General features: G+C 40.9%; 1 protein-coding gene across 1 annotated transcript in view; it reads right to left on the bottom strand.

The window, feature by feature from the left end:
• DENND2C (DENN domain containing 2C) overlaps positions 1–26,896 on the bottom strand; it is a 1,562,444-nt gene that overhangs the window by 268,400 nt on the left and 1,267,148 nt on the right. The gene's annotated exons all lie outside the window — the stretch shown is intronic.

Raw genomic sequence — 26,896 nt, 5'->3', positions numbered from 1 at the left:
GTATCTAAACACAAAAGGCACTAGGAGTGGAGACCCTTGTGGAGAATCTGTCAACCACAATCACACTTTCCCCTCCTAGCTGACATCTAATAGAACTGCAAACGGTTCCCCAAAGGGGCAGTTACCTGAATAAGTGAAGGCAAACAATACCAATGGCCACGCATAAAACAGGCTGACGTATGCAAAACCTGCGTTTGGACTGGCAGCAAGACAGTCTGAGGTTTTTATACTCGTATGTCTGCTTAGGTACCCGTAAACCCCTGAACTTTGGTCATACTTCAGGTGTACAGCTCTATGGAAGGTTCTGGCTTTGGCATCTCAGCCAGATTTTTAGGTTATGAAGTGTGATAATTCAGCAGTTTGGAATACTGCAACAGTAGGCTAAAGAAGGACAACCTTATGTACTACAAGTCACTACCACTGACCATCCATGACCATCACATCTGCAGTGCTGGGAGATGAAGCCCTGAATGAAATCCGGATGACTTGTGTTTAATTATAAGCATGGGTGCTGGACAGAGTAGGCCAGAGAAAACGGGAGTCAACTGCTGCTGTTTATTTGCCCTGGGGGAGGGAGGGAGAAGAGTCATCTCTGGCTCACTAATTAGGAGGAATGCAAAATGCTACATTAAAACAGTATGAACCAAATGAGCATATGCTGCCTGCACTGCTATGCACATACGCCCAGGGAATAGCATGCTTGAGAAGGCACATGCACTCTCACATGATGAAGGAGCAACAGTACAACTCAGGTGAGTTGCTGAGGGAGGTTAAAAGCTCCTTGGATAGAAAAAGTACGGTATAACAGCCTGACTCAAAGACAGGCCTGCTCAAAACCACCTCACCCTCATCTCTTTAAGAAGGGACAGGACTGGTTAGCTCAATCTGGTGAATGAATGGGCTGTTTGGCTCTTGCCATAGAAAGGGGACAGACCTCACCCGCTGTCTTGAATGGGGAAGGTACTAAGTTTCTCAGGGAATGAATGAGCTGTAGGACCCTCACCCAGACAAGGCTCAGTGTTTTCTAGAAGGTAATAGGCTTGGTAAGCTTGCTCCAGGGGCCTAGTTCTAACCATCAGGAGGGTCAAATGGGCGAAGTGGATGAAGGCACTTGAGCCAGTTGACTAAGTGGACAGAAAAAAAAAATCCTTCAGCACAGTTTCTTTCAAAAGAAATTTCAAAAAGCTTTCATTCAAGTTAGGACGATATTCATCTCCTAACATCCAATCTGTTTTGTGAGATGAGGCTATATTTGCCTTCCTTCAAGAATCTAATACACAAACACATGAAGCTGCCACAGCAGAAACAATGCAGTCTATCAAAGTTTGTCCAAGTGTTCCAGATTGCTCTCACAATTCCCATTACCTCCTTTTCATGCACTTTCCCAATCAGATAAAGCTCTCTTATGACCTGCAGTATGCCAGTGCTTCTGGCAACACACTCCATGTCCCTCCCACTAACTATATAAGGTATAGTATAAAAAAGACCTCCTATTGTGAAAAATAAGTGCTCCTCTTTCTGACCCTTTGTTATGATTTTTAATGCATGGAGGTCAGACTTGCTTGTTCCAATAAGGAGTACTAGAACAGATCAGGCCTAATGTTTTTGCTTCTCAGCTTAAAGCTAAGAAGGGCACAGCTAGAAGGACAGCACTGGGTGTGAGAAATGCTAGCTATATTTCTTTTCATTTGACTCTACAGTTATGCCTTTCTTTTTCCTTTTACCCTTGGTCACCTCTGAAAAATGGACTCTTTCCAGATTGGCTAACCTTGCTAACAAAATGTAATTAAATAAACAAACGGCTGAGTTATAGGTAAAGGATATACTGCTCCCATGTTGAAATCAGGTGTAGGAATACATTAATCTCTATGACAATATACCTTTAGCTACTGTGTGTTTTGCTTGAATGAATTCCCAAAACAGTTTTACAGTTATATATATATCTAATTTTTTTCCTTCAAATGTCTTTTTATATGTTCTAACATCAAAAATCAAAACCAGAAAAGCAACCATTAAATAAGTAATTTCCTCATACTGTATGCAATTCTTGTATACTAATATAATCATTCTCATGCAATCATTCTTAAATAAAACTGTTTTACTGAATATTGAACTACTGAATAACTACATAGAAAATGTACACGTTCTCCATAAATATATTATTCTATACACAACAAAATCATTCACTCAGTTTGTTCAGTTATCACAGTTATATGTTTCCAAACTGCTATTTCTGTCCAGAATTTCATTTTTTTTTATCTACTTTGTTCCAATTTCTTTACCACAGACTTCCTGAAAAAGCAACAGAGATTCTGAAAACTTAGGTTCTGTTTTTAACCAATTCTTATTATAGACAATATTATCCAAAAAAATGAGTAATTACTAACTATTACACATACTGATATTGAAATATTATATAAAATAATTTTGCAAACTTACAATTACATGACAATAATGTTTGATACAGCCTTCACTGCAGACCTAAAACCTTTACAGAACACAGCAGGAAATTAGAAAAAAAACTGTGTTAAGGCACATTCCTGGAAATAAACATTCAACGTGTTGGAATTTAAACCAATTATGTCCTCTATCTTTACAAACTTGACATTTTCACTTAAAACACATGTTGGTATTCCAAGTCATTTCACTTAAGCATAATAGTTAAGTGCACTGTTTGCACACAAGCGCAGGCAAGGCGTGATTCAGAGACATAAGTGCAGCAGATATAAACTGATTTTTAAAGTGTTATGCTAACAAGTGAGTAATGAGATGCAAATGAGAAATGTATGAAAAATCTGTGACTTATGAGGCTTTCTCACCGCCTTTTGCAATTCATAGTTTCTTTCTGGTGTACAGGTCTGCTTTTCTAGTCTCTCTGCAATCGGTGAAAATGCTCAGTTTTTCTGCAAGCCTTACTATTCAATGGTTTGAGCTGAAAGTCTCTGCCATCTCAAAACCCCAGTGCACCCAGTGGCATTTGTCGGCAGAGCATAATCCACTTGAACTTTGCTTAATACAAGTTATAGGATACATTTAGAATGGACAGGGATACAAATAAGGGCATTGGTGAGCTTGCATGGCCTACAAACAAGAAATGAAAAATTGCATTGCCTTCCTATACATGTGGATACCAAGGTATATAAATAGTCTTCACTATACCTTCTATGGGGACCTTTCAGGGACAGACTAGGAACATGTTTGGTATCTCACAGGCTTCTGCTTCTATGACACTGCAGCAGTTACTTGATATACACCTGGCACAAATTGAGAAGCATATCTATTTCCCAGTGTCACCACAGGACCAAGCCAGCATTGTGTGCATCTTCCACAGAACGGCACTCATTCCTGAAGTGCTTGCTGTAACAACTGCACCCATATTGCAATAAGGTCTCCATATGGACCATGGCAGGAGAGGTAACTTAAGAGGAAGGGCTTCCATTTTATCAACTGCAAGGTAGTATGATACATGTTATGCTGCATTACCAGCTTATCGGCCCAGCATCCTGGCAGTGCCCATGATTCTTGCATATAGCACACAAGTCCATTATTAGACTTTCACTTCCTAAATGGCAGGATTCCTCAAGGTCAGCTAAGTGCAGACCGTTCTAATGTTGTTAACCATAGTTCTCTGTCTATACAGTGGTATAGGCAGAAGTTATTAATCTCTCCTTTACTACATGACCCATCACTACTTTACTTTCCAGGTGACACAGGCTATCCAATCAAACCATAGCTAATGGCACCCATCCGTAACTAGCAGGAAGTTGCTGAGGACCACTTCCGTCCTGTCCCAGACATTGATATTCATTGTGTGATTCTTTTGCTTGCTCAAAGCCAGTCTCTGTTGCTCAGACAAGTCAGTGGTGGTGGTGGTGGTGGTGGGGGGGGGGCTTCAGCATAAGCCTGCTAATGCAAACAGAATGTTTACTGACTGCTGCATTCTTCTAGGTAACATGAACATGCATTGGTTTGGTACACAACTGCCACAGCCAGTCACCAAAGGTAGCAGTGAAGCTGCCTTTATTGTTTTCCCAACTACTAACAGCAACTCCTCCAGCAGGCTCATGCACAACACACAGTTATGCAGGTGAAGAGGTGGCATCTAGTCCTCCACTATACAGTACGACATTTACTACCTGATAGTGTAAAGTTACAAAGATAATACTTGGTGCATGTTAACTGTGGGTTCTGCTGAGTAGTGCATGATTAACTTGCACTGCAGACATCTTTTCATACATCATACACAAAATTACTTCGTCATATGACAGTAGCCATCATTTGTACAGGGTTCACTGGTCAGTGGCATAATTGCTAGTTATACTGGCAGAGTCTGGAGGAACTGTAAAGTAGCAGCACTTACGACATAAATTTAGTTGCATTTACTTGCTACTGTAATTGTACTTTGATTTTCATCAAGAAATGTTTTACTGCTGTAGATGTCATTTTTATTACAGGAACACGAGGGCAAGTGTGGCATTTTTCATTTGCACTCTGTGTGACATGCTGTCATCCATATCTGTTTACAAACTATTTTCTAGTGAGCAACTTCTATTACAGTGATTGAAAATATCAGTTACATTTAAGTGTACTACAAAATGTATCCTAGAGATAGTGTTGCTGATGGTCCCAAATACCTCTTCATGAAGTTCAGCCTGTGCACGCAGGAAAGTGGTGTTAAGCTATGTGATGTCCCCCCATCATTCTAATGTCATTTCTTCATTATGCTGAGTATGTGAGAGCCCATGTCACTGGCTACAGTGTAATCCAACTGCTGTGGGGTAAAGGGCCCTCCCATCTTATTTGTGACTGTATGCCACTCTTGTAAAGCTGTGTAACAAATATGACAATAATGGCATCATCGCCAACAGCCTGCTGCTGTGCAGCACAGCATACCATTGTTTATAGTGCTGACCCTGTTAGGAAATGCACAATGATATGGTTAATGTGAACACTGACAGGCATATTATTTTGTACTACCCTTATAATATCCAGACTTAAGTGCTGTCTGCTTTGGTTGCGCTACAGCTGATGTTGATGGAGTACCTGATGATGAAACATTTCACAGTAAAATGCACAGAATTACCATAACAAGTACATGTCTTGAAACTGCCAATGCTACCAAAAAACTGATGACCTGCATCACCTCTATGTGGGTAACTCAGGTGTCTGAAAATACTCGTGTCCACACCATTTTTTTTTAACAAGAAACATCTTTATTAAATTATCATATATGACAGAAACAATCATTAATTTATATAAGTGAAAGCAAACCATACTGACATAATTTTATTTGCAAACATTACACATCACAAACTGTACTGGCATAATTTTAGCTTCAAACGTTATACATCACTTATAAACTGTCCAGTCACCGCCAGTCAAACATTACACAGCTCATGCAAATCTTGCCATCTTTTAAACCTCATTCCGCCTCTGGATGTACTGTTCCCACAATTCACATTTTTTTCTATGTAATTCACTCATATCCTTTTCTAAAGATCCCAATTCCAGTTGTTTTATCTCTGTTACTATGTACACTACTACTAGTACAGTTGGTTTAGACTATGATTTCCATTTTTTAGTAACTGCTTTTTTGACAGCCACCATAATTATACTCAGCAAGGCCTTACTCTGTCTAGGCATTTCCGATTCTGTATCACAGCTCAAATAAATAAATAAAAAGATTTCCTTAGTTACACCAATTTGTCCACCCAGTACTTCTAGCAGAGCAGCCTACAGAGAATCTTTAAAGTCTGCCAACTCATTACACTCCCAGAAAATATGCTCCCAATTACCTCTTTCTTCCCCATCACACCGCCATTTGCTGTCTACATCAGGAAAAATTCTTTGGAGTCGCCTCCAGGTATAAAAGCACCTATGTAAACCCTTAAATGCAAAGATCCTAAATCTTCTAGACTTTGTTGCATATTTGGGAGACATACATATATCCCTCCATTATTTCTTTCTGAATCGCTTTTCCAATCTCTCTTCCTAATCCTTTCTAACCTCCTCCTAATGATTCTTATAGTTAGTATGTAATATTTAATATGCTCTACTAATTATTCCTTTCTGAATAGCAGCTTCTGTTCTAGATTGTACTAGAATCTCTACCAATGCTGGTCTTAAACTTAGGATCTCCCTATTTCTTTCTCTTTGCTTATACTGTGATATCAATCCTTGACAGGGAAGGCAATCTCTAGCCTGTAGTCCAAATAAATTATTGGGCTCTCCCTATTCAGTTACCTTTCCCTCTCTAATTATTTGCTCCCAATACCTTAATTCTTTTGCCAGTTTTCTCGAAAAAATTCCAGCCCCCTTTTGCCTATTGACTGTATCCTGAGCTGCAGTCATCCCTATTGGCAGAATCTCCTTTCTCCATTCCCTGTGCTGGCTTAGTTCTTAGAATACTTTCTTCTACTTCATGAATATAATATTCTATATGGTTATTGCTATTCTCCTTAAGGATCTGCATCCAAAATCTCAGTATCTCCTTGTTTCACCATCATCCCTTTCCACTTTGAATTATAGGTTTTCTGCTTGTGCTATGTATAGGAGCCTTAACTGTGTAGTCCTAAAATGCACCTTCAATTCGGGAAATCCCAAACTGCCTTGTTCTATCTGAAGAATCAGCTTATCCTACTTGACTCTTGCAGTCTTCCCCTCCCAGATAAAATCCTTGAGCTCTTTATTAACTGCTATCCACAACTTCTCCTCTGCTTGATAAAAATATGCCTGACCTGTGTATAAAACTAAAGGGGCTAAAAAAATTTTAACTGCTTGTATCTTCTATCCATGTCCATATAACGCAGCTTCTGGTGTCCACACTACTTTAAATGAATCCCGCATCTTCCTCTTCTGCATCATAATCATAGCCTCATAAAGAGAGCAAGTAATCCTCATCAGGTGTTAAAGGATGGACAGTGGAAGGCCCACCATTGACGCTAAACTAGGCAATTGTCTTCTGCCTAATCATAGTCTTGGCGCAGCCTACCATCTCATTAGCTCTTTTACTGCACTCTGTTAACATGCTGTTCCTTTCCCTATAGCTTCTGTTCATCACAACTTCTTTCCTCACCTTTATTCACTCTCTGCTTGCTTTGACCCCCCCCCTTTTCCAAAAAGATGTTTTCCATAAGATACTAAATGCATCTGAGAAAATGCGTTTTTCCTCAGTACTGACGTTGTCTCTATGCCTTGTTCCCTGATGCTAAACATTTTTTCCCTAGAATTACATGTTTTGCAGTAATTACTACATCCCTACACTGTCCAACTGTTATCAAAGTCTGATTAATGCATTTGAACAAATAATTCAGCATTACTGAAACAAACAAAAAATGCACTTATATACATAGAGGTTTTGCTAATTATCTCTCTCGCTTTTACAAAGCCCCCTTTATCTTTCCTCTTTGTATTTTTCTGATATTTATACACTGTTCACCTGAGTTCTACTCAAGAATGACTGCATTGAAATGTAGGCCTATGAGTGAGTGCAGGAAAGGTGTGAGGATGAAAATGACAACACTTTTAGTGGTTTATTCCTTAAAATGAGTAAGGTTGCTTGCACTTTGGTGCTTATTACCATTACCAGATACCACAGCCTGCAGTAAACATCTCCACTGATCTTAAGGGTAATGAAACAGTAACTGAATGCAATAGTTTTGATCCACCAAAGCACTTGTGTGTATTAATACAATACCGCAATAAGATTTCCTCCTTACCAGTAATTCAGAGGGTTTTCACTCACAGTGAAATCTAGTGGTAATTGTCTACTTCCAATTTCTGGTCCTACCTATGACTGTTTTATGCTATTTTATTTAATTCTAACTTGCCACGAACCTTCACATAAACATGGTTGTCAAGCAGCGCTCAAAATGGCAAAACTTCAATAAAGGTTTCCAGAATTTTTGACAATTTACGAAATTCTTGAGCAAACAGAGCAATTTAGCAATCAGCTCAATAAATCACATGATAGTGCACACATGTAACTGCATTTATTGTCATTAGTCGGCTGCTACTGTTGTGGAAGAGCAGCAAAGACATCATGCACATGCATGCAAGCTCTTTCAGCCTCTGCTTAGTAGTGCATGGCGAGGGCATGCACCTGTTCTTCTACACCCAGTGGGTGTCAAGTACAGGGTGGTGTCGGCTCACACCCCAGCAGTCTGTTTCATACCTCTTCATTCATATTTGAACCTGGCATGATTATGGCCTCTGTGAAGGTTTAAGGTTCAAGGTTCAGGCTCCAGCTGTTGTGAAAAGGAGACAGATTCTCAATCTTCTGCAAGCCTCATACTTCTAATTAAAGTGTCGGATATGGCACATGGAAAAAAAGACACAGATAGGGGATGAATTTACATCCCTGACTTACAAACCCCGGTCTGGTGAACAATGCAAGTGCAGTTATGATGACCTGCACAGGCAGAGGGGGGGACCAGCTGTATTTATGAGTAGCAAAGATGAGGAAGCAAATGCCCAGGCTCTACAATAAGTACTACATTTACAATTTTATTGCAGTATTAATATGAGGTATTTGTATTTTGTGTACATTTATTAAAAAAAAATTTGTGGACCTCTAAGTGTCATGTTAAATTGACTGTCATGGGTATGACTACGGCAAGTAGAGGTTTGTACCTCACATAAATTGAGGAACTATTTGCTGACTATTTAATTTTTATTACAAACTTAAAGAGAATAACTGTGCTATGTTAGTATTTCCACTTCAGCAATAACTTAATTTTGCTGTTACCTGCTGCTGTTACTTGTGACACATAAACACGTTTAACAACTGAGAAGGCAGGTGAGGCTGGTCCCCGAACCTGAAGCGTGATTCTCCATCAAAACAATATGAAAAAATACTAAATAAAATAAAAATAAAATGCAATGAAAAGTTATTTTAACCAGAAAATGCAAATGTTAGTTATGTACTTGCCAAAATGCAGGATCCTTTCATCTATGCTGGTATAGCATGACTGATGGACTGTCAGGGCATTTGTTAGATTTGAGATGGCAACTCTAGAGCTCCAGCCTCGACCTCCTACAAATGTTCCCTCCCATAATGCACCCGTGCAGCTAGTTTACTCAGTTTGAGTTTGCTGCCTAAAAATAAAGGAAAACTCGGCAAAGAAGAGAAACAGCTGGAGAAGAGCTTTTAGCAGTCTTCCAGGTCATCTGAAATTATTTGGAAGGGGGGGATGGAGGGTAGAATTCATAGCTCTCAACTTTGCAGTCCACTTCAACCTCTGCATCCACTGAAGGGGCCCACCTATGCCTCAACCACCACTGTCCAGAGTGGACTCAAAGGGTTGATGCCAGGGTTTTAAAAATCAAAGGGGATTTGGACCCCCTCCGGTTCCTTTTAAAATATATTTGCTGGGTTTCAGCTTGGTGTTTACAGTAGACAGTTGTCTTGATTTCCTGCTCACATTTCTGGAACTTTCTTTAACACAAGGATGAAACAATGACTATCATCAATAAGAAGCATTTATAAAGGACAGTTTGAAGTTACCACAAAGTCACAGGGTGAAACCATGCATGACATTTCATTGTAATGCCTGAACATGCTGCATGAGCTGTTTCATCGGCTACATTACACCAGTTTCATGAAGAGGTTAGTTATGTTTAACAGTGACAAAAGTAGTCTCCAACTGTTTTCTAAAAGTCTGGAATGGGCAGTGTCATCAAAGAGGCCATCTCTCTGTACCAGGTTCATATGGGTGGTATAGTACAAGGCCCTGAGGGCAAAAGTGCTTGAAGCGTACACCAGACTTCCCATTCGGTCGATGGCATGTTGGGAGGGTTGACAATGGCCATATCACCTTTCTTTGTTGCCACTGCTATAATAAGAGAGTTCACCAAAAGACCATTGGACTAGAACTGCCTGTCCTTGGGAGGTCAAAGGATTTTACCTGTTTTTTGGAAAATAACTTAAGAGGAATTTGCCTCCTGGCAGCCAAGTCCATAAGGTGGTCGGCAGGAGGTACTATCCAAGAAGCAGAGGGCATGGAGAGGTAAGCCCAAAACAAGACTTCTTCATCCTGGCAGGGAGAGTCTGCTGGTGAAGATCTCACCAAATATCATGTCTTCTGAAGGAGAAGGGGGGAGCCCTCACATTCATCCAAATCTGTCTCTGATCTGACTGACTCCATAGGGGAGTCAATGTGCATCTCTTTTTACCTGTCCTCTTCCTAAGACACATGAAGGAGCAGAGTGGAGGACAGGTGACATGGGGCAGAGTTAACACCAAAGAATTCTGAAAAACTGTTCTCTGTGGAGAAGCAATCACCATCCCCATTACCTCAAAAGTTGAACCCAGATCTGTCCAGTCCAAGGAGTTCAAAAGAAGGCACCTCCAAAACTGAAAAGTGGATTGTTTCATAGTTTCATAGTTTAGTACTAGGCTATCTGCCCTGGGGCATTTGCAAGCCTAGCCCCAAATATGTGGCTTTCGCCACCCCATGTAGTGGTACTAAGGTGTATAGGATAAATTTAGAATACTGTGCCTTTGTCTAGTAGTGACACATTGAAGACCCCCTTACTTATTAAACTTAGTTTACTGTGCCTCTGTTAAGTAGCGACACAAGGGTGACCCCCGGGGTAAACCTATGATCTCCCATCCACTCGTCAAGATTTCTCTTGAAGAGAGTCAGTGAGGGGCTCTGCCTAACATGGACTGGGATTTTGTTCCAGAGTATGGGAAGCCTCTGAGTTATGAATCTGTCCCTCCAGCATGTTCTATTCATGTTTGTACTGAGGTTTAAATCTTTGGCTCTTGTGGTTCTTATGGATTTTGATTTTTTGAGGTGGAGCATGTCCATCAATTCCTGGTTGGACATGGCCTTGTACGTCAAGCCCAGATCACCTCTGAGCAGGCGGTATGCTACTGAATAGAGCTGGAGTTTCTTTAGCCTGGCAGCATATGACATATGTTGGAGACCCTTGATCCTCTTGGTGAGATACTTCTGGGGTCTCTCCAGCTGTTGTAAGTGCCAGGTGAGGTACATACCAAATGGGGCACTGTACTCAATCATGGGCCTGATAAGGGAGGAGTACAGGGGCACGATGACCTCCTTTGATCTGGATGTGAACCGCTTCATGATAAGGTGGGAAAGGTAGAAAGTCTTTCTAACCACTTTGGCAACGTGGGTGTCAAATGAGAGGTCACTATCAATTTGGGTCCCCAGGTCTCTGATTACTTTTTCGGTACTCAGTGGGTTACTGTCTGTGATAATTTGTGGGTATTTTGTTTTTCCCAAAGGGGATGACTATACACTTCCTGGCATTCAGTTTAAGGCCGTGATTCTGGCACCAGTTGTCCATTTCGGTGAGGCATTTCTGTAGGATGTATGTGTCAGCTGGTGTATCGATTATGGCGCCTAGTTTGCAGTCATCTGCGAACTTTGTCAGCCACAACCCTCCCATGTTTGCTTTCACATCTGAGAAGTAAATGCCGAACAAGAGGGGTCCCAGGACAGAGCCCTGTGGGACACCACTTGTGACTGGCTTTGAGTCTGACATGGTTCCCGCAATCTTGACTTTATGGGTTCTGTTCTTTAGCCAGTTTGCAACCCATCTTGTGACATACGGATTTACATTTAAGCTGTTTAGCTTATCTATGATCCCCGAGTGGGGTATTGTGTCGAAGGCTTTAGCAAAGTCCAGGTAGGCTGTATGGACTGCCTTGCCCTCATCAATGGCTCTAGTGACTGTTTCGAAAAAGTCAACCAGGTTCAAAAGGCAGGATCTGCCCTTTACAAAGCCGAACTGGGTGGGATCAAGTGTCTGTAGGTCTCCAATGTCATTGTTTATGAGTTCCATAATAATTCTTTCCATAGCTTTGCAAACCAGGCTGGTCAAGCTTATGGGGCTGTAGTTCCCAGTGTCTGTAGTGGAGCCTCCCTTGTGGAGTGGGACCACTGTTGCTGTACGCCAGTGCTTGGGTACATATCCTGTAGTAAGGCTAAGGTTAAATAACATTTTTATATGCAGGTTTAGCTCCTCTTGGAGTTCACGTATCACGCAGCCGGGGATACCATCAGGTCCCATAGATGCTGAGTTTTTTGCTTTGCTGAGGGCGGTTCTCACCTGGACATCAGAGATGACAGGGAGGTTACATTCAGCTGGGATGAGTATTTCTTCTTTTGGAGGTGAGGGAGGGGAGAAATTTGCACTGTACCTGTCTGCCAGAATGTTGGCAATATCTGTGGGTTCGGTAAATTTTTTGTCGTTGTGTACTAACTTCTGAGCATATCTGAGTGTTTCCACCCAGGTTTCTAACATAACTGAAGAATGCCTTGTGGTTATCTTTAGTGTCCTTGGCGATTTTTCTCTCAAAGTTGGCCTTGGAGATTTTTATGAGAGAATGTAGCTTTCTACTAGTGCTGATCAGAGATGCCTTCCCTTTATGGGATTTTGCTCTGTCTTGCAGTAGCTTCCTTCTTTTGTTATACAATTTGTTTATGGCTGGGGTCCACCAGACAGGACGCTTTCCTTTGGTGGAGAGGGTCTTGGTTTTATTTGGGATTGCACGATCCATGCATTCTTGGAGATGTCCATAGAAAGCATTTGTGTAGGATTCAGCATTGTGGGATGTGGTTTCCATTGGCCCTGTGGGCTTAAATGATACCATCTCAGTCTTGAGATGTGTAAAGTCGGCTTTTGAGAAGTTTCTCGCTGTAGTCTTTTGTGCTGGGGGTGGAGGTGGTAAATGTATATCCAGGGTGATTAGTTTGTGGTCAGATCTCACCAGTGAGGGCAATACTTCCGGTGTGGAGTATTTTGTCCCCATGTTTGTGATGATCAGGTCTAGTATATTATCCCCCCTTGTGGGAGAGGTGACTAGCTGTTCCATTGCATTTGAGTTTATGAATTCTAGGAACCTTAGGGCTAGGGTGTTAGGGCTAGAATAGTGCACTCAGTCTATGTTAGGGTAGTTGAAGTCTCCCAATATGATGGTATTTGGTGAGGCATTCATATCTTCCAATGTCTTCAGGAAGGCTGAGTGGGGTTCTTGAGATTGGTAGGGTGGTCTGTAACATGCAACCAGTTGTATAGCAGTTTTGCCTACGGTTAGCTGCACCTGGATGGTCTCCGATGCTTCATGAGTTGCCACTAGCCTAGAGGTGTGGGTATCCTTGATGAATATGGACACTCCCCCCTCCCTTTGTGGTTCGGCCTGGGTTTTGGGGCCGAAAAGCATGACACGAGGTAAAGCCTGGTAGCGCTGGGGTGCTCTCAGGAGCCTTGAACCAGGTCTCGGTTACAGTGCAGACATTGATGTTCTCCATACTGAGGAGTGCTTCAAGAGCCTGCATCTTGAGATTTAGACTTCTGGCATTGAGCAGCATTACCCTTAATTTTTTTCCATTTTTGTTTTCTAAGGAGGTGGGTTCGTCTTTTGAGCCTTGCCTAAAAAAGGCACTATGGGGGTGGCAAGAGCCTTAGCCAATATCCGGAAGCCCAGTGGTGACAGATGCAAGCTGTCCCTTGCGAAACAGCGTGGCTTGTCCAGCATGTCATCCCAAGAAGACAGACATTGGATCCCCCTAGAATGACACCAGTAATTGAGCCAATTATTAAAGCTGATCATCTTGTCTTTGTATTGTGGCATCATTCTTGGTGAGGGCAGGATGCTGCTCAGGGTCAGGGTCATACCAGCCTGGGCTACATAATCAGAGCGCTCCTCTATGTCTCTTTTCATGTAGTCCAAGGAGGTACGTCTCAGGTCATTCACGCCAGCATGGACAATGACGGAGTCATATTTGTACGCACTTTTGAGTGACCTGAGTGCGTGTGTTATATGGCGGATCCTAGCCCCCGATAGGCAGCTTACCGTTACCCTCTCCTTGCTCAGTCTGGTAGGTGGGACGTCAGTGTGCCTGACTATAGAGTCACCTATCACTAGTGTATCAGGCATAGTGTTTAGCCTTAAGGGCTGTGATTTATTGACACACCGATTTATTGAAGTATGTGTTGCATGTGTTATGTTTTGAGGTGGTGGATTTTTGGGTGTCTGCTTTGGGAGCCTCTGTTGTTTTGGTAAGCTTTTTAATAGAGCCTCCGAGTATGTTTTTGCATTATTATGTGCTTGATTTGCAGTTGGGGTAGGTCTATGTGTGACAGGGTTTGTTGTGTGTGTGGTTGCCTTCTTCTCCTGTCTGGTCTTGCCAGTCCTGAGTTTAGAGAGTTCAGCCTCCAGTTTGGCTATACAGTTGCATCTCTCACATGTATTTGTGTTTGTTGGGAGGAGGCGATGGTTGTCTGTGTACATGAGACAATTATAGCATTGTCTCAAGATTCCCAGATTAACCAGCTGAGCAGGAGAAGATGCTAGCAATCTACCACTCGACATGCTAGAATATTATAAGAGAGTGCTGTGCCTTTAAGGGAAGTGGTTGGGGTGGTAGGTGGATGTAGTGCTACTTGAGTTTGAGAGTGCTTGCTTAGAAGAGAAGCTTTGAGAACAAGTGCTATGCTTATAATATAACGAGTAGACTGGTTATTCTAAGAGTAGAGCTTTCTAAGGGAAAATTTGAAGAGCAGACTTGGCGGAGCCAGTAAAAATTTAACCCTGTTTAACCGGCGCTGCACTATGCGCACAATCGCGCAAAGCCACGCTAATGCAGATTTTAAACAGGGAACTTCAAAAGAGCTAGAAATGGTCCAAAACAACCAATTACTACAGCTCTTGTGCTGAGGTCACTCCTTCAGGGACAGATAGGCTGCTCAAGGCTCCCCACTCCCACTGGTGAGCAAAGAAACTTCCTTCTTATCCAAGTAAGGTAATGGACAACACAGGAACTACACCACAGCCCAGAATACAGCAAAACCTGTAAACTGGTCTAAACTAGTCGAGGAGAGGCGGGAAAACAAGGATTATTTTTTAGTTTTTTTTGTTTTTTAGATAAAAAACACCCAGAAATACAGAAGGCAGCAATAAATCAGTTACACAGGCTAGCACACTTTAGTGGGCAGCCTCAATAGTTAAATTAAACAAACAGCAGATTTTTGATTAATTTTCGACCAGGTAAACTTTTAAGTGCAGATTCTATAAAATGCAGCAACCAGTTAAAAAACAGTATAAGCTTGTTTAAAATAAGCAAGAGAAGGTATTCCAAGTAAAAAACAGAAAAAAATACTTAAATCTGGAAAGTAGTCGCTTTTCTCAGTTCTCTGTAGCTAGGACCACTCTGCAGGACCACGTGGAGCTGTCTCCGAGTAGTACAGCCAGCAAAAAAAATGCTCTGAGGCGGATTTTAAACAGGGAACTTCAAAAGAGCTAGAAATGGTCCAAAACAACCAATTACTACAGCTCTGGTGCAGCAGCCTTGAAGTCCAAGGACTATGACACTGAAAACAGACCCATATGAGATGGGTCCACAGAAGGTACAGAAGACTCAACACTGATGTATCGATCCTGAGAATCACTTGAAACTGTATCGGATTCAAAATCCCTGGAACAGAGACTGAAACACTGGTTCACCTCAGGAAGTAGGCTCTAGGTGATGTTTCCACTCCACAACTGCTGGTACCAAAACATGGACCAGGAAGGAGAAAAGATGAAAGAGGAAGACTCACAGCCTGATCTGCCCCAGTGATCTTGGGAGATGGGAGGACACCCATTTCAATCTGTGTCTTTAAGAAGGCTCTCATCATGCATTCCCAATCCACAACAGATGCACTCTGGCAGGACCTGAAGACTTTACAAATTGAACAGCCTGCCAATAAGTCTTCCATCCCCCAGACAGAATTCTTGTAGGGGGGGGGGTTCTGGCCACAATTTAGAACTTTTTTTTAAGTCTTTTCCTTATCTACTGCAAAATACAGCACCTTGAAAACAGACACTATTTAGAAAAAAAAAGTTATGTACTCACCACAGCTTTCCATCTGTGTTGTCCATTTTCATTCTTCCTTAATTACTGGGTTTGGATCCGAACCATTCAATCCGAATTGGCCACTGCTAAAGCTCGCGGCAACCATGTCTCTCAAGCTTCTTCCTTACCCCCAATCCACCTCCCTCAAATACCTCAGATCTTGTTTGCTGCTTAGTAGAGAGTAAATGTTGAAAGATGTTAGCAAAGAAGCCATATCTAGAAGTCATATATAAAAAAAACAAGTATACAGGGATCCTCTAAATGCTTGTTCCTCCAGAAGTCTTAGGATGGGGGTTGGTGGGAGGGGAGAAAAAGAAAATGGTCAAAATAGATGGAACGTTATGGTAAGTACATAACTTCTTTATCTCATGTCAATTTTCATTCTATCCTCAACTACTGGGACAGAGTCCCTAGCTATTTGTTTCCAGGGTGGACTCAAGGAAGGATATTCCTGAGCACCATAGAACCAAATGATGCCCTACCTCTGGAGACCAGATCCAACTTGAAATGAGTGACAAAGGTATGGGGAGTAGCCCAAGTTGCTGCTGTTGCACATACATCATCCATGGACATTCTTGACTAAAAAACTGTGGAAGTCGCCAAGGACTAGTGGAATGTGCTTTCAAGGAATGTTGAGTAGGAATGAAAACACACACAAAAAAATAAATATATATATATATATATATATATATATATATATATATATATAAACACACCAAAGCTGGAATTTTCACCAAGAATCCACACCACCACAGAGTATGATAGCCAATGAAATTTATTCTGGTACCTCAGCTTTTCGCCTTCTGAGGAATCTTTGAACCTCAAAACAGTAACCCTATTTATACACCAAGTGCTATTACAAATAGATAATTATTCAGTTAACCATAATTGTCTCATCACATTTAAAGAAACAATACTGCACTCACACATATCCTGAATATTTAAAACACTCAGATCTTTTATACAATACAAATATTTCATTTTATGCTATACATTATACATGACAAAAATTACCTACAAGATTTTTTAATTTTATTACTTTGCTATTTTACTAAATAATTTTAATAAATTATTAAATACAAACTACCTGAAAAATTCCTCTTTATAAAGTTAAATCACTATCAATATTCATTCCCTGGGGTAGTGTTCATTTATGATCATTTTGCATTCCAGCTTGTCCAATTCATCCTTAAAACTACCCCCATACTTCAAAATGGGACATGTCAGCACACTAAAAAACAAACTCATCTCAAACACCCCATGCACAGACAAAACGATCAGTAACAGGACTATTACAATTCCGTCTTCTTATACCTCCCAAGTGTTCCATAACTTGAACCTTCACCTTTCTTTTTTTTTTGCCCAATATACCATTTAGTCTTCTGACAACCACACCCAATAATGTACACAACTCCATGGGAGTTGCAATGAAAACCTTCTCTGGCCTTGTACAACCTACCATTAATTTTAGAATCACTTACATTTTTTTAACCCTATGACATACAGAACAATTTCCACAAGTGTGTTCCAACTCTCCCATCCATTCTACTAGTCAAACCATCTCCACTTAACAATTCATTCAAATTGTTGTACCTTCCATAAGAAAAAGTCACACGTTTAGGAAAGAGATGTCCCACACTTGTATCCTCAGAGACCATATACCAAATTCTTTAGTAATTTTCTCCAAAATATTTGAAAATGTAGAAAATCTTGTTACAAAGAATAACTGTTCTTCTTCCTTATTCCTTTTTCTATCAACGTGCGGTGTGTGTTCAAATATCTAACACCAAACCTATTCTGTTTTTCCCAAACCATATTTTGAGCCTCACTCAAATTGGTTTCAGAATACCCTCGGGAGTGAAGTCTATTATAAACCTCATTCAAAAAGGTTTCTTTAAGCTCCACGTCAGAGGTATTTTGATAAATGTAAGGATTTAATTAAGTGTGGGGGATGCATGCTATCTGCATGAAGGAAATTGTTGACATATGTAGATTTCCTATAAAGTTTAAACTGTATTATGTCACTCTTATCCACATACAGTTCTACATCCAAAAGTCATGCTCACCGAATTAAGCTGACAATTAAATTTTAAACCATGATTGGTGCCATTAATATGCTCCATGAATTTCAAAAATTCCTGTTGATCATCCTTACAAATGAATATCAAATCATCAATAAAACTACTATAAAAAATAACATTCTCAGCAAAATAAGCAGTGGGGTACATAAATTGATTTTCAAAATCCCCCATATACACCACAGCATAAGTAGGGACATAATATGCCCCCAATACTTTGCCTCTTTTTTGCAAAAAGAATTGTTTTTCCCACCTAAAATAACTATGGATCAGGCAGAACTCCAACAAAAGTAACAGGAAAGAGGGGTAAGGTCCTTTACCCATCATTCTCTTCATGACTGCCAAGCCCCACTTAATGTCAATGTTAGTGCATAACAAACTAACATCAACAGTGGCCCACAAAAGCCATTATGTCATTTCACTTTCCTCAATCCCTTATACAGCTCTCCAGTGTTCTTAATATGAGAAGGTACTTTCCATCAAATATTTCTTAAAGTGAAAGTCCAAAAAAATGCCTACATACTCTAAATATGAGCCTACAATGGAAATAATAGGTCTCCCAGGGGGAGTCATTAAATTCTTGTGGATCGTTGGGATACATAAAACTTTGGATCCCTGGGCTCTTTAACAAAAAGCTTTTGCACATCCTCATTTCTCAAGAAGCCCAATCTTTCCCCTCTCTCCAATATCTCAAAAAGCTCACAATTAAATCTCTGCACTAGGTTGTTAAAGAGTTGAACATAATCATCATCACAGATTAAATCTCTAACCATTTTTTGATAACCGTCCCTACTCATCACAAACCAGTTGCCCCCTTATCTGCTTGCTTGTCTAAAAACATATTTATCCAAATGAGAGTACACCATTTGTAGTTTTGCCCATTCACCTTTAGTTAAATTATACATTTTGTTGTTTCTGAGAAAAACAGAATAGGTTTGGTAATAGATGTCTGAACACATAGCAGGTTGATAGAAAAAGGAAGAGGAAAGGTTATTCTTTGTAATAAGTGTTTCTCCATATTCAAGTATTTTGGAGAAAATTATTAAAGAATTTTTGTATATGGTCTCCGAGGATACAATTGTGGGACATCTTTTTCCCAAACATGTGAGTTTTTCTTATGGAAGGTATAACAACAATTTGAAGGAATTGTTAAGTGGGTATGGTTTGACTAGAGTAATGGATGGGAGAGTTGGAACATGCCCATGTGGAAATTGTTCTGTATGTCGCAGGGTAAAAAATTTAAGTGATTCTAAAATTAACGGTATGTTGTACAAGGGAGGGAAGGTTTTCACTGTAACTCCCAGGGAGTTGTGTACATTATTGGGCGCGGTTGTCAGAAGACCAAATGGCATTTTGGGCAAACGAAAAGTGAAGGTTTGAGTTATGGAACACTTGGGAGATAATTGCAATACTCCTATATCTGATCATTTTGTGTCTGTGCATAGGGGTCCGAGACAAGTTCGCTTTTTAGTGTGCTGACACATTCTATTTTGAAGTACGGGGGTAGTTTTAAGGATGAATTGAACAAGTTGCAATGCAGAATGATGATAAATTTTACAACACTTTACCCCAGGGGAATGAATATCGATAGTAATTTAACTTTATAAAGAGGAATTTTTCAGGTAGTTTGTATTTGCTATTTTACTAAATAATTTTAATAAATTATTAAACTAATAAAATTATAAAATATTGTAGGTAATTTTGTCATGTGTATAATGTATAGCACAAAGTGAAATATTTGTATTATATAAAAGATTTGAGTGTTTTAAACATTCAGGATATGTGAGTGGGGCATTAATTCTTTAAATGTGATGAGACAGTTATGGTTAATTGAATAATTATTTGTAAAAGCACTTGGTATATAAATAGAGTTACTGTTTTGATGTGAAACCTTCCTCAGAAGGTGAAAAGCCGAGGTATCAGAATAAATTCCATTGGCTATCATACCCTGTGGTGGTGTTGTAGATTCTTGCTGGAAATTCCAGCTTTGGGGTGTTTATATGTTGAATAGTAATGCCAAGTTTAGTAAAAACGAAGGAAATGCAATTTGTCAACCACTTTGATAACATAACCTTAGAAACTGGTTTTCCCAAAGTTGGTTCAGAAAATGAGGTGAACAGTTGGGTCAGCTTTTCTGTTTTTTTTTGGTCATTTGCAAATAAAAGCATAACTGTCTATGAACATCCAGTAAATGCAAAATATATTATCCTTTGTTGGTAAAACTAAGAAACAACACTGGTAAGTTAATGGCTTGATTGATACTGGATTCTGACACCACCTTAAGCAGAAAGGACAGATAAGTAAGGTCACTCTATCTTTGGGAAAAAAAATAAGTATGGAGGTTTACAGGATAATGCTTGATCTCAGAAATTCTTGCAGCAGTAATGGCAACCAAGAAAACTGTCCTCCATATAAGATATTTAAGGTCACATGTAACTGCTGGTTCAAATGGGGATTGTGTGTGACACTGCAGCATTAGGTTTAAATCCCATGGAGGGGTAGGGTCTTTAAAAGGAGACCTTAGGAGAAGAGTACCTTTTAAGAAGGCCTTGCTCAACTTGTGAGAAAGCTATGGAGGAGTCATTATATCCAATGTGGTAATTGGAAATTGCTGCCAGTTGCACTTTAACGGTTGAAGAACTAGCAATGTTTAGAAATAAGTGCACTAGAAAGTCCAAAATGTAATTGATAGGGGTTGAAAAGGGTTAAAGTTGTGCTTTTGTGCCAAAACAACAAACCTTTTCCATTTACTGGAATATATTTTTCTTGTTGAGGGTTTATGGGAAGATAAAATTATATGGTGAACAGGTGAAGAGAGCATGGATTGTCTGGCTATTAATGCAATGACAGAAGCCAAGCAGTCATCTTGAACTTTGGTATATCTAAGATACCTCATACCTGTCGGGTGAAACAGAAGGTCCAGAGTCGGATCTAGGTTCCATTATGGTTGAACCAGTGAGGCCAGAGGAAGGGAAAACAAATTTGTCGAGACCAATAGGGTGCAATGAGTATTACTGTGCTCTTCGACCTGGCAGCTTTCAGCAGAAAATGTATAATCAATGGAATTGGTAGATAAGCATAAAGAAGACTGGGGGGGGGGGGGCAAATCGTGGAATATCCTTCAGTGAATTCTCCTGTGGAGGAATTACGGCAAAGTAGTTGCTGCACTTGTTGTTTAGAGGAAAAGCAAAGAGGTTGCAACAAGGCTGGCCCCACTGATGGAAATTCTTGTCCGCCACAGTTTCTTTGAGGGTGCACTCCTGAGAAAGAAGAATGTACCTGGCTCAATTTGTTTGCTATCGTACTGGATTTCCCCAGAATGTGCTTTGCTAACAGAAAGCAGCTGGAAGAGATCATTCACTGCCAGACCCTGAGAACTTCTCGACACAATGGATAGGATTGGGTTCCCCCTTGTTTGCTGATACACCATACAAGTGACATGTCGTCCGTTTGAGTCGCAATCATCCCAAAGGGGAGAGCATCTTGAAGTGCTTGCAATGCTAAGAGCTCCCCTCTCATCTCCAGGACATTTATGTGCAAATTGGCCTCTTCTGGGGACCAAGTGCCCTTGAACTACCTTTCCCAGTTAACCCCCCCCCCCACCCTATCTGGGAAGCATCTAAAGTCATAATGGCCTTGGGCTGTTGGGGAATGAAAGGAGGGCCTTGAAGTATTTGGTTGGATTGAATCCACCAATTCAGATCTCTCTTGCATGTCTGGGTAATACTTATCTGGTATGACTTTGATAAAAGGACTGACCATTGAGCAGCTAGCATCCACTGAAAGATCCCTCATGTATAACCTGGCTAGTGGAACTAAAGTTATTGCCACAGCCATCAAGCCTAGAGTCTGAAGAGCTAGATGGGCTGAAATTGAGATGGGCGTTATAATTTTTCTGACTTGTGACCTTATTCTTTGAACTCTGTGGGCTGGAAGAGAAGTGATGGCAGATTTTGTATTGAGACGTGCTTCTATAAATTCCAATACCTGAGCTGCCTGTAGTTGTGATTTATTGAAGTTTATGGTTATCCCCAGAAGAGTGCTAGTCTGTAGAACCCGATCTCGTGTGCATATGAGCTGATGCCTGGTCGGAACGGAAATGAGACAGTCATTCAGGTAAGGAAACACCCAGAATCCCTGCAGTCTAAGGTAAGCTGCTACTGCTGCCATGCATTTGGTGAACACTTGGGGGCTGTGGCGAATCCAAAGGGCAGTACTCTAAATTGGTAATGATGAGCTCCCAGCTGGAAGCGTAGGTACTTGATGGATCTCCTGTTCATTTTTATATAACAAGCGTCCAAAAGATCTATAGAGCACATCCAGTCATTCTTGCTCAGAAAAGGGAGAATGGACTGAACCATGACCATCCAGAACTTGGTTTGATGAACTGATTTGTTTAAATTGGTGAGATCCAAAATTGGACTCAAGTCCCATTTTCTTTGGCACTAAAAAGTACCTTGATTAAGTTCTGGATTTTGTTTGGTCTGATGGAACCTTTTTGATGACTCTTTCTAGCAGCTTTTGAATCTGAATTGCTGCTTGATCTCTCTGACTGGGTGGAACATTGGGGATTTTTCTTGGAATTGCAGGTGGAAGGGGAAAAGGGTGTTATGTAGCCTCTGGAAATAATCCTTTGCACCCAAGTATCTTTTGTTAAGTCTAGCCAGGCTCTCTAGTGCAGGGATAAATACCCCCCAGACTGTCTCCAGAGGTGGACAGTTGGCCTCCATTCAGGACCACTAATAGAGTTTTTCAAAGAAAGATTCTCAAGAACCCTTGTTTTGTGGGCCACTTCTGCCAAGTGGGCGTTGTCATCCATTAGAGTTCCCTCCTCTGTCTCTGGGGGAACCCCCTCCACGTGTGCCTTGGAAAGGACCTTGAGACTTTTTGAATCACATCTTTCAGCTACTGTGCTGATTCCTTGAATAGGATCTTTGGGTAACCAAAAAATGTATGCGCAAGGCAGACAAGGTCTTTCTATCCTTCTCAAAGCTGGACAGTGTTTCCTTCACTTTAGGGCCAAAGTTCCATCAAAAGCACAATTGATGAAAGTAGACAAATGGCTCAGCAAAATTGCAAAAGTGCATCCAAGCATGTCTCCTCATGGGAATGCCTGAACCTGCTGCTTTTCAGGTTCCTTCTGCTAAGATGGAAACTAACCTCATTGAAGAATTGGATACAGACTTGTAGGGTTGCCAACTGAGAAGTTACAGAATCTTGAACCACTTCAGATATCGCTCCTGACGGAGTATTTGACAACTCAGTCAGATCTCTCTGAAGTCTAATAGTGTGCCAAATAGTTCAATGGTCTTACAGCAAAGACATGGCTTCCCTAATCTGTCCACTGGTCATGACTCCCTATTGGGTGAATGGACAGTGAAACCCTCATCAGTGAGTTCCTTCTTAGGGGCCACTGCTACAACCATGGCACCTCTTCCCCCCCAGAACTGTCTGTCCACAGGTGGTGCCATTATCTCATTTGTTCTCAAAGGTATGGGGTTCTAAGGAGTCTGGTTCCTTCCACACCCAGCAAGTGAACATATCAACGAGCTCATCGGCAGGTGGAGACACCCAGCAGGTAGAGGGTCTAGTACAGAAGACCTCCATGAGAACAGATTCCTCAGTAGTAGGGTTGGATGGGGTCCAGAGACCTCTCTGTATAAGAATTTCTAAGATGTCTACAAATGAGACATCTTCAGGAGGTGACCGTGGGAACCCTTCACCTTCATCAAAGTCGGTCTCTTCTGTGATGGACTTCTATGGGGAATATAAGCGTTTCCTCTTATATGTCCTCTTCCTAGGTAGCTCCTCAGTGGAATGCTCTCAGCAAGTATTGGAAGAGGAAATCAAAATTCCCTGAGAGTACTTGGGTCTTTGGTACTGGATGTCTCTTTGGAGAAAGTTGGTGAGGCCCTTGATGCTATGACATCATGCTAGAATGTCTAGGATCCAAGGGGGAAAGCTCCATCAGATCTGCCAAGGCAGAGAAAACTCTCTGGGTTAGATCCCAGAAGACAAGCTTCTGAGTCATCGCCTCTCTCCGCTCCTATGGCAATACCCCCAAAGTGGAAGCTGGAGCCTATCTGTTCAGTGCAGAGGCTTTGAGGAGCAGGAATGGCTCCAAAAACTTCTTAGTCAAATACTGCACCCTGGATCCAACAGGCAGACTTTGGCTCCATGAGCTCTCCGGATCCAAGTGGACTGGAGGTCTCGGAGAAGATCTCAGATCTGAGGATACGGAAATCCTTGGTTGTGAGACTGACGGATTCTGGCGACTAGGATCCTGGAGGAGGGATACTAACAACAGTATCTGAATGAAAAGTACCGAGTACAAAAGGAAATTAGAAATATAACAATGTAAAAGGAGGGACTGAAGTTAAGATAATACTAATTAACAATTTAGAAAAAATAACCGAGAAATACAAAAAAAAACTTTTACTTATCTAAGTCGTACAGCTCAAGAGAGATGGTAGACCACAACTGTTAGCTAGAAGCGGCAAACAAGATCTGAGGTATTTGGGGGAGGTGTGTTGTGGGTAAGGGAGAAGCTGAACAGATTTGGTTGCAGCAAGCTTTTGCAATTGTCAAGTCGTACCTGACGGTTCAGATTTGAACCCAATAGTTGAGGATACAATGACAACTGACATCAGGTCACTGTTTTAATTCTAACCACAGAGAACCAGCAACAAATCTAATCAGGTATAACAACTACATTTCAAGTCTAATAAAGCTATGTAAATTACAAGTAATTTTTTTCACATCCTGAGCTTCAGAGGGCAGTGAAGAGGCAGTGGGGCCCATAAGAGTGTCTACTTTAGTGGGTGCAGGACTCACTGTCACTTTTGGCACTGACCACCAAGCCATCTGAGGCCTAGATCCCCTCACCATCAGGGGTCCCTTTGCCCAGGAACGTTAGGGCAGGGAAATCTGTGAGGCTCTCCAGACCAGGGTGTTACAGGGTCTGAAATTCTTGTCAACAACCCCTTTGTGTTGCCCACCATCTGTCTCCCCTTCCAGCTGTCAGCCCAACAGAATACTCCTGTCTCTCTTCTGTCTTTTATGTTGATGTCAACATCCTTAATTCTTCCCTAACCAACTCTCCAACACACACTGCCTTTCCTCCTTCCACAACTTCCCTATTATATATTTGGAAAGGTGGGGGTATATCCCAAACAAAAACTATTAGCCATCAGCTCCCACTTCCCTCCAGTACAATCCTCTTAATGTTGTCCTTTTGTGTTTTCTTTGTTCTCTCCTCTTTTTCTAATTGTTTTATTCCCCCTTTCCTAACATATAAAAAACAGACACGGTTGCCCATATTTAGTGAAAATTCAAGGCTTATAAAAGTTTTGCTAAAGTGCTAGAAGGGGATGCTGAGCTAGCTGTTGCAGAAATTTACACAAAATTGGCACCTCTCTGCACTCTCTGGCAGCTGCCAAAAATACATGAAAGCAATGGTACACTTAAGAACATTTACAGCAAAGTGTACAATACTTAAGCCAGTGTTAAATATACTTAGACTGCTTTATTTCAGTTTACAGAGATTCACATATGCCAAACCATAATGGGTATGACATCGGAGGTCTGAGAACTTTTGACACTAGTGACTCTCACTCTCAATTTACATATAGGGATGGTGGTGCTATTCACACATCTCCCTTATGCATTTGTGAAGCGTGGAGGTATGAATACAACCCATAGAATAGATGATGCTGGTGCCAAACAAAATATGCCAAAAAAGTGAACCATGTTTATTTTTAATGTAAAAGAAGCAACAAAGTTATGCATTTTCTTACCTATTTTATTTAGCAGTGATATCTGAGTCGCACAGTTAATCTTTCATCTTACAAATGAATCGTGGAATGGCTTTACAACTTTTGATACAAACCTGCCTTTTGACACTAGCAGATGTGTGCAGATTGAACCATCTCCCCCCAGAAGCAGGGAAAGGGGATTAACAAAGGATGGTTGTACTAGAATTTTTTTCCAGTATCCACACAAGGCCCATTAGACATGTGGCTGATTTCAACAGCTGCCTACATCTAACATCAACATATGGTGTTGTCAGACTGCAAAGGGTCATCTTTTCCTACGGTAATGTCACCCATACAAACAGGAAGAACAAAGATGATTATGATGGAAAGAACAGTCTTCTCCCTTTGTAATGAAGTGAAATATAGTTATAAACAGCAAATGGCTATATGATGGTGAACTGAGCCTTACCTATGCAGCACATATTCATAAAACCCTGAACAAGCATGTCTCATCCTCCCTTTCCTTTACTACATTACAAAGATGCTACAAATATGTACAAAGTTATGAAGGTCTGAAATGTTGATTTACCACTGAGTCTTGCACCTTCTTTTAACACTGTCAGTAGAAGGCAGCTTAGTCCCAGGATTCCATTTCCACCATCCCCAGTAGTACTCCTTGTCCACACTCACAGTCCTGATCTCCTATGGTCCTAATCGATCATGTGGTGACCAGAGTCAGTTCTCAGAATTCAGATGGTCAGTACAACAAGTGACTGAATACCAGAACCTCAGATCTCCATGGTTAGAGATGTGTGGGTAGGTTTTAATGAAGAGAATATTTAAAGTGCATGTTTTACTTCTGCTCTTTATTTGCAAAGGCTTTCAACTGTATGTGGGATGTGTTCTCAGCCACTACAGACACAGAAAAGTCTTCCCAAATAAGCTTTCTACAAACTTGAATATTGAGGCAGGCAACAAACCAAGGCAAGGATATTCAACTAGATAAACTCCCTATATATTTACAGATAACACTGCATGCAATTACTTTCAAGACATCACAGCTACATCAATTGTACAGCTAGATTTACTATGAACAACTACTGCTAGTTTAACTGGATGCCAGATTTAGTTGGCTTTTCACTGTACAGTTAATGCTACTGAGCTGTGCAGAGACTGCTATACAACAAATGATGAA

The sequence above is a fragment of the Protopterus annectens genome, chromosome 7.part0, assembly GCF_019279795.1.
Source record: "Protopterus annectens isolate FY-2018-M chromosome 7.part0, PAN1.0, whole genome shotgun sequence".
Classification (NCBI taxonomy): Eukaryota; Metazoa; Chordata; order Ceratodontiformes; family Protopteridae; genus Protopterus; species Protopterus annectens.
This window is presented reverse-complemented; position numbering and strand designations above follow the sequence as displayed.